This window comes from Lynx rufus, unplaced genomic scaffold (assembly GCF_022079265.1).
Source record: "Lynx rufus isolate CCGP_SWC_20201006 ecotype Redwood Valley unplaced genomic scaffold, mLynRuf1.p SCAF_14, whole genome shotgun sequence".
Lineage (NCBI taxonomy): Eukaryota > Metazoa > Chordata > Mammalia > Carnivora > Felidae > Lynx > Lynx rufus.
This window is the reverse complement of record NW_025814828.1, coordinates 63,518,694-63,525,744: the sequence shown is the minus strand read 5'-3', so window position 1 is coordinate 63,525,744 and position 7,051 is coordinate 63,518,694. Positions and strand designations below refer to the sequence as shown.

The window sequence follows — 7,051 nt, the reverse complement described above, 5'->3', positions numbered from 1 at the left end:
TAACAGATGAGAAACCTGAGGCACAGAGAAGATAAGTGATTTGCTCCAAGTAACACATCTTGTTGGGAATGTAAATTAACGAAGATATTATGTAATTTCAGCATGTTTCCTTTCTTCCTTCCTTCTTTTCTTCCTTCCTTCCTTCCTTCCCTCCCTCCCTCCTAGAATCTTAAAAATATTCTTACTTTTGACTTAGTGAGTCCATTGGTAGGAATCTACCCTAAGGAAGTAATCTGAAATAGAGTAGATTTGTGGAGGGTGCTCATCACAATGTTACTTATAATAGTGAAAATGTGGAGGCAGTTTAAAATACCTAACAAGAAAGAAGTAGTTAAGTACATATGGTACAGCCATACAATAGAATATTTTATTTTTAATAATTTGGTGTATCTATTTTCAGATTGTTTTTCTCTTCATATGTATATATGATTACAAATAGCAATTCAGTGTTGTGCTGGCATAGGATAGATATATAGATCAATGGAATGGAATTAAGAGTCCATAAAAAATACCCTAATATTTATGATCAATTGATTTTTGACAAGGTAGCCATGATAATATTCTGGGTAAAGAATAGTCTTTTCAACCCATAGTGCTAAAACAATTGGATATCCACATACAAAAGAATGAATTTGGACCCCCTACATTACACCATTTACAAAAACTAACTCATAGACCTGAACTAGATCATAGACGTGAATGTAAGAGCTGAAAGTGTAAAACTCTTACAAGAAGACATAGGAGTAAATGTTCATGACCTTGGGTTAGGCAGTGTTTCCTTAGATATGACACCAAAAGCACCAGCCACTAAAGGAAAAGACAATTCACAGACTGGAAGAAAATATTTGCAGAGTCATATACATTACAAGGAACTTGTATCTGGAAGATATAAAGAACTCTTAAAATGCAATGATAAAAAAGACAACACATATATAAATGGTTCATATAATAAACACATGAAAAGATGTTCAACATCATTAGTCAAAAATAAATGCAAATCAAAACCACAAAGTGATGGAGTGCCTGGGTGGCTCAGTCGGTTGAGTGCCTGACTCTTGATTTCGGCTCAGGTCATGATCTCACAGTTGTGAGATCGAGCTGCACATTGGGCTCTGTGTTTGACAGCACGGAGCCTGCTTGGGATTCTCTCTCTTCTTCTCTCTCTGTCCATCCCCTGCTTGTGCGTTCTATCTCAAAATAAATGAACATTTAAAAAAACACAAAGTGATACCACTTCATATTCAGTAGAGTGGCTATAATAATAAAGATAAATAACAACAGGTATTGGTGGGGATGTGAAGAAATTGGAGCCGTAATACGTTGCTGGTATGTATGTACAATGGTTCAGACTCTATGGGAAACAATTTGACAGTTTTTTGAAATGTTAAACATAGTTTTAACCATAGGATTTAGCAATTCTCCTCCTATTTATATACTCAAGAGAGAGGAAAACATATGTCCACACAAAATCTTGCACATGACATGGATATTCATAATAGCTAAGAAATGGAAAGAAGTCAAATGTCCATCAACTGATGAATGGATAAACAAAATATCATATATCCATGCAATGGAATATCATTCAGTCATAAAAGGAATAAATTACAAATGATGAAAGTGCCCTAAAATTAGATTATGGTGATTGTTTTTACAACTCTGAAAATATACCAAAACCCGTGGAATTGCACTTTAAATGGGTAAATTTTATAGTGTATACCAAACTCCACGGAATTGTACTTTATTTTTTTTTAATTTTTTTTTCAACGTTTATTTATTTTTGGGACAGAGAGAGACAGAGCATGAACGGGGGAGGGGCAGAGAGAGAGGGAGACACAGAATCGGAAACAGGCTCCAGGCTCTGAGCAGTCAGCACAGAGCCGGACGCGGGGCTCGAACTCACGGACCGCGAGATCGTGACCTGGCTGAAGTCGGACGCTTAACCGACTGCGCCACCCAGGCGCCCCCGGAATTGTACTTTAAATGGGTGAATTTTATGGTGTATAAATTGCATCTTACTAAAGTTGTTAATGATAGCATCACACATGTTTTCTATAAATGACTATTTCATTATCAGTTTATTGTTAACATGTTTCATGGTAATAAGTATATTTCTACAACATTTAAAAAATCGTTATTTCCCATTAATTGCAAAAGTAATGCATGATCATTGGAAAAATATCTCAAAGAATACAAATGTCAAACACAGAAAACCAAATATTTCACATAATCTTATTACTTCCTCAGAATTCTATTAATAGTTAATACAACAATATACTTTAAAGGCTGCTTAGTATTCTGTTGTACAGCTGTACCATAATTTACTGAGTTAGTTCCATGTTATATTTATTTAACAATGAATTGGAAGCAATCTAATAAATCCCCCTGCTATGAGCATCTTTGTGCATACATGGTGGTGCAATTGCACAACTTTCTTATTAGAATAAATTCCTACAATATATTTGCTGGTTAAAGTGTATGTGTGTTTTTAAGGTTTTAAAATTATATACTACTAAATTTCACCAAAAATTATACTAATTTTACTCTGATCAGCAATGTTTATGAAATATCTGTTCTCTCATATCTTTTTACAACCTTGGTTATTAATTTTTTTCTTAAAACATTTTGTTTGGTAGGTGAAAATAATGTATTTAATTTGAAATTACTTTTGATCCCTAGTTACGTTGGATACTTTTTCATGAACCTTTGGCCATTTGTATTCTTTTATAAATTGTCTGTTTAACTCTTTGCTCATTTAAAAAATGAAGCATTACTTTTTCTTTAAGATTATATTCAATAAAATAATACACAGCCAATAAAAATGTTTTGTGAAGAATTTTAGTGCTTCTTTTCAATGTTAAATAAAAAACAGGATAGAGTATTGTATCTATTTTATCAGTTCAATTATATAAAATATATTATGCATTGGTAAATACTAAAAAAATGAAATCATCTCTAGATGGTACATTTAGATACTTTTTATTTTCTTTAAACCTTGTATTTTCCCTATTTTCTACAATGAGCATATATTACTTTGATAATTTAGGAAAATGTTTTTCTTTCAAAGCACAGAGCCAGTTTGTGGCAGAGCCAGGACCAGACTCTTCATGCCTTCCTGCCCTCTGCCTTGTGTATCTAGAAAGGTGTGGTCAGAGGTAGGAGAATCAAGGGAAGGCAAGGATTGCTAAGAGTTTCAAGGAGAGTATTGAAGGAGGATAATCTTATTCTTAGGAGATGAATGTTAAAAAATCTAGAGTTCAAGTGTAATGATATCTGCAACTTAGAAAATGTATGCTGAAGTATTAGAGTGTCATGATGTCTGGAGAGAAATAGAGGAGAAGGGAGAGAGAGATGGAGGAGGGGAGGAGGGAGAGGGAATGAAGGATGGAGGAAATGTGGTGAAACATTAACCTGTGAAGTTAAGTTAAAGCTGTATGGCTTATCACTGTAGTATTCTTTCAACTTTATATATTTTGAAAATTTTCAAAATAAAGAACTTGCAAAAATTGTGAGAAAAAAGAAGAGGTAATCACTTTGTAAATGTTTTGGAGAAATAAATTAGGATGAGCCCTAAGAAGAGGCATCTGCATCTAGGGACCAGGAGACCACAGGAGATATTAAAGAAATAATGATTTCAGTAGGCTTGGGTGGTGAGGGGGACAAAACCAGACTGCAGAAGTTTGGCAAATGGAATGAAAGTGAGACAGCAAAGTCAATGGTTTGGGAGTGCAATTCTGAGAATTTGAGCAATGAAGAAAAGAGAATTGTAAAGCTGACTTGAGAAGCAATAGAATTTTGGAAACATTATATCATTGTTATTTTTCACCTCGTATGGATACCTATTAATATATGACTTCTATCTCCCTTCCACACATATGCCTTTCCTGATGTATAAAATGATGAATTAGGGAAGCAATAAAGAGAAGTACAAGAATAATATGCACAATGCTACCATCTAGAGTATCCACTTAAAATTACACCCAGTGTTTGCTATTAATTCAGGTTCATGCATGTGTTTGTGTGTTTGTTGCTTTTTTAAGTCATATAGGAGGGTGAGAAATATTCTCACTGCAGTCCAGTGTTTGGGGACTGATAGTTTGATCCCTGAGTGGAACATTTAAACTTTCGTGAAGTCCTAATATTTTATTTCAAACTAGGAGAGACATTTTGGCAATGCTTTACCTCAATAGTGCTTTGGAAATGAAATGAAAACATTTAGAAGAAGAAGAGGAGGTCAAAGACAACCCTAAATATAAGAATTAAGGGGGATATTGTGTTTAGCTTGAAGAAAGATGAAATAATGCTTGAGTTTTGTTTTTTGTTTTTTTGTTTTTGTTTTTTTTTGCTTCAGAAATCTTCATCAATCTTTTCAGCTAGTCTGAAGCCAAATGTTACTGGATAATGGTGAAGGTGTACATATGGGAATGCACTCTTGGGGAATGGTAGAGTAATTCAGGGTAGGCAGGCACTGGCTTGGCGCTTATATTTCCTCCAACCAGAGGATTCAGTCTTGAGAATACTGGAGGGGAGGGGGACCTTGTCTTTTGTTCCTCTCTAAGGGCCTGATACTTGGCTAGGTGCACAGTGGGGATGCAGTTATATCTCATAAGAGTTTGGCTGTCAGAACTACAAAGGTGGATGCTGAGATTTAGCTTCTAGAAACATGATTCTGGTGCTTGAAATCAGGCGAATCCAACTCCCAGCTAACAACCGGAGCAGCACTTCTTAGGCTTTAATATAAATCACCTGAGGATCTTGTTAACGTGCAGATTTTGATTCCATGCAGCTGACTGGGGTGGGACCTGTGAGCTTGCATTTCTAATAACCTCCCAAATGATGTCTGTGTTGCTAGTCTGGGGACCAAACATTGAGTAGCAATGATTTGAAAATGCCTTCCCCCTCAATTCATTGACATTTGCAGACTCCAGACTCCTAAATGATTTTGCACAACTAAGGATTCTTCACTTAGTATAGCTGATAGAAAAGCTCAAATTTAAAGTACCTTATAAAGATTTCCTGCCATTAGAATTATTAAGGTATATTTGTACTAATGACATCTAATCCATGCCATTTAAAACACTTTTTTTTGATGAATATTGTTCTTTCTGGTTCGACTCAGAGTGTAATGTAGTCTACTAACTGATGAATGGATAAAGAAGATGTGGTATATACATACAATGGAATACTATTCAGTGATCAAAAAGAATGAAAACTTTGCCATTTGCAACAGCATGGAACTAGAGTGTATTATGCTAAGTGAAATAAGTCAGTCAGAGAAAGATATCATATGATTTCACTCATATGTGGAATTTGAGAAACTTACAGATGAACAGGGAAAGGGAAGGAAAAATGAGATAAAAACAAAGAAGGAGGCAAACCTTAACAGACTCTTAAATACAGAGAGCAAACTGAAGGTTGATGGGGGGTGGGTTAAATGGGTGACGGGCATTAAGGAGGGCACTTTTCGGGATGAGCACTGGGTGTCATATGTAAGAGATGAATTACTGGGTTCTACTTCTGAAGCCAAGACTACACTGTATGTTAACTAACTTGAGAATAAATAAATAAATAAATAAATAATAAATAAATGTAATTGTAAGCCCTTACTCTCCAAATAGATACTTATTTATTGATTGAACATCCTTTCTGTCTAAATTCCATGCCTATTTCCTCCTTAATAATTACAAGTCTATGTTTCTCAGGCTAATAACTCACACAAGGGACAAACTCTAGTCACTGGTATTCTCAAAATGATTATTGTTATATAAATAAATATGGCTGTAACAACAAGTTGTGCCTTTTCTGGGTGCTTATTATTTTTATTTCATTTTCCTCATCCTTTGAGTAGGCTGAGCTGTACAAGTTTAATATTGATTCCTATAGAGTCATCTTTCTCATCTCGCAAGATGGTGGGTGAAAAAGTTGAGAAGCCGGATACTAAGGAGAAGAAACCTGAAGGCAAGAAGGCTGGTGCTGGTGGCAATGTTAAGAAGAGTAGCCTCAAAGCTAAAATGCCAAAGAAGGGGAAACCCCAGGGTAACAGAATCCCTGTCCTAGTCAGTGGAATTGGCAGATATTCCCCATTGGCTATGTATTCCAGAAAGGCCATTCAGCAGTGAAATCCAGGGTTGAAAAGAAGAAGAGAAAATTTTTGCTACTGTCACAAAGCCAGTTGGTTATGACAAGAATGGTGGTACCAGAGTGGTTAAACTTTGCAAAATGCCTAAGCATTATTCTGCTGAAGATGTGCCTCAAAAACTGTTGAGCCATGGCAAAAAAAAAAACCTTTCAGTCAGCATGTAAGATGGGTGGATGCTGAGATTTAGCACTCAGCACTCCTGGGACCATTTTGATCATCCTCACTGGGCAACACATAGGCAAGAGGGTGGTTTTCCTGACGCAAATGAGCAATGGCTTGCTACTTGTGATTGGCCCTCTGGCCCTCAAATGAGTTCCTCTACATAGAAAACACCAGAAATGTATCATTGACACTTCGGCCAAAATTGCTATCAACAGTGTGAAAATCTCAAAACACCTCACTTCTGCTTACTTCAAGATGAAGAAGCTGTGGAAACCCAGACAGCAGGAAGGTGAGATCTTCAACACAGAGAAAGAGAAATAGATTACAGAGCAGCACAAGGTTGATCAGAAAGCTGTGGACTCGTAAATTCTGCCAAAAATCAAAGCTGTTCTCCATCTTCAGGGCTGCCTCTGCTCTGTGTTTTCTCTTACAAAAGGAGTTTATCTTCACAAATTGATGTTCTAAATTTCTTACAAAGAACCTAATTAAAAAATTGATCCATTAAAAAATATTGATTCCTATCATTGTGAATGTCAGAATTGGTAGGAATGGTCTCCATGAGGAAAATGAAAGTGATGGTAAATTGTTGCATATATTAATTGGCTTCCAATTAATTACACAATACCACCTGGCCACATTTCAGCTGTGCTGAGAAAGGCCTGAGTGCATAATTATAGCCTTATCAAGAAAGATGCCAGCCTTTAGGGTAAGATCACAATTCCTCACCTCATCCCCCAAATATATTTATGGGAT

General features: G+C 35.9%; 1 pseudogene; it reads left to right on the top strand.

Moving 5' to 3' along the window:
• Positions 1-5,903: 5,903 nt before the first annotated feature.
• Positions 5,904-6,763, top strand: LOC124509159 (60S ribosomal protein L6-like; annotated as a pseudogene).
• Positions 6,764-7,051: the final 288 nt, after the last annotated feature.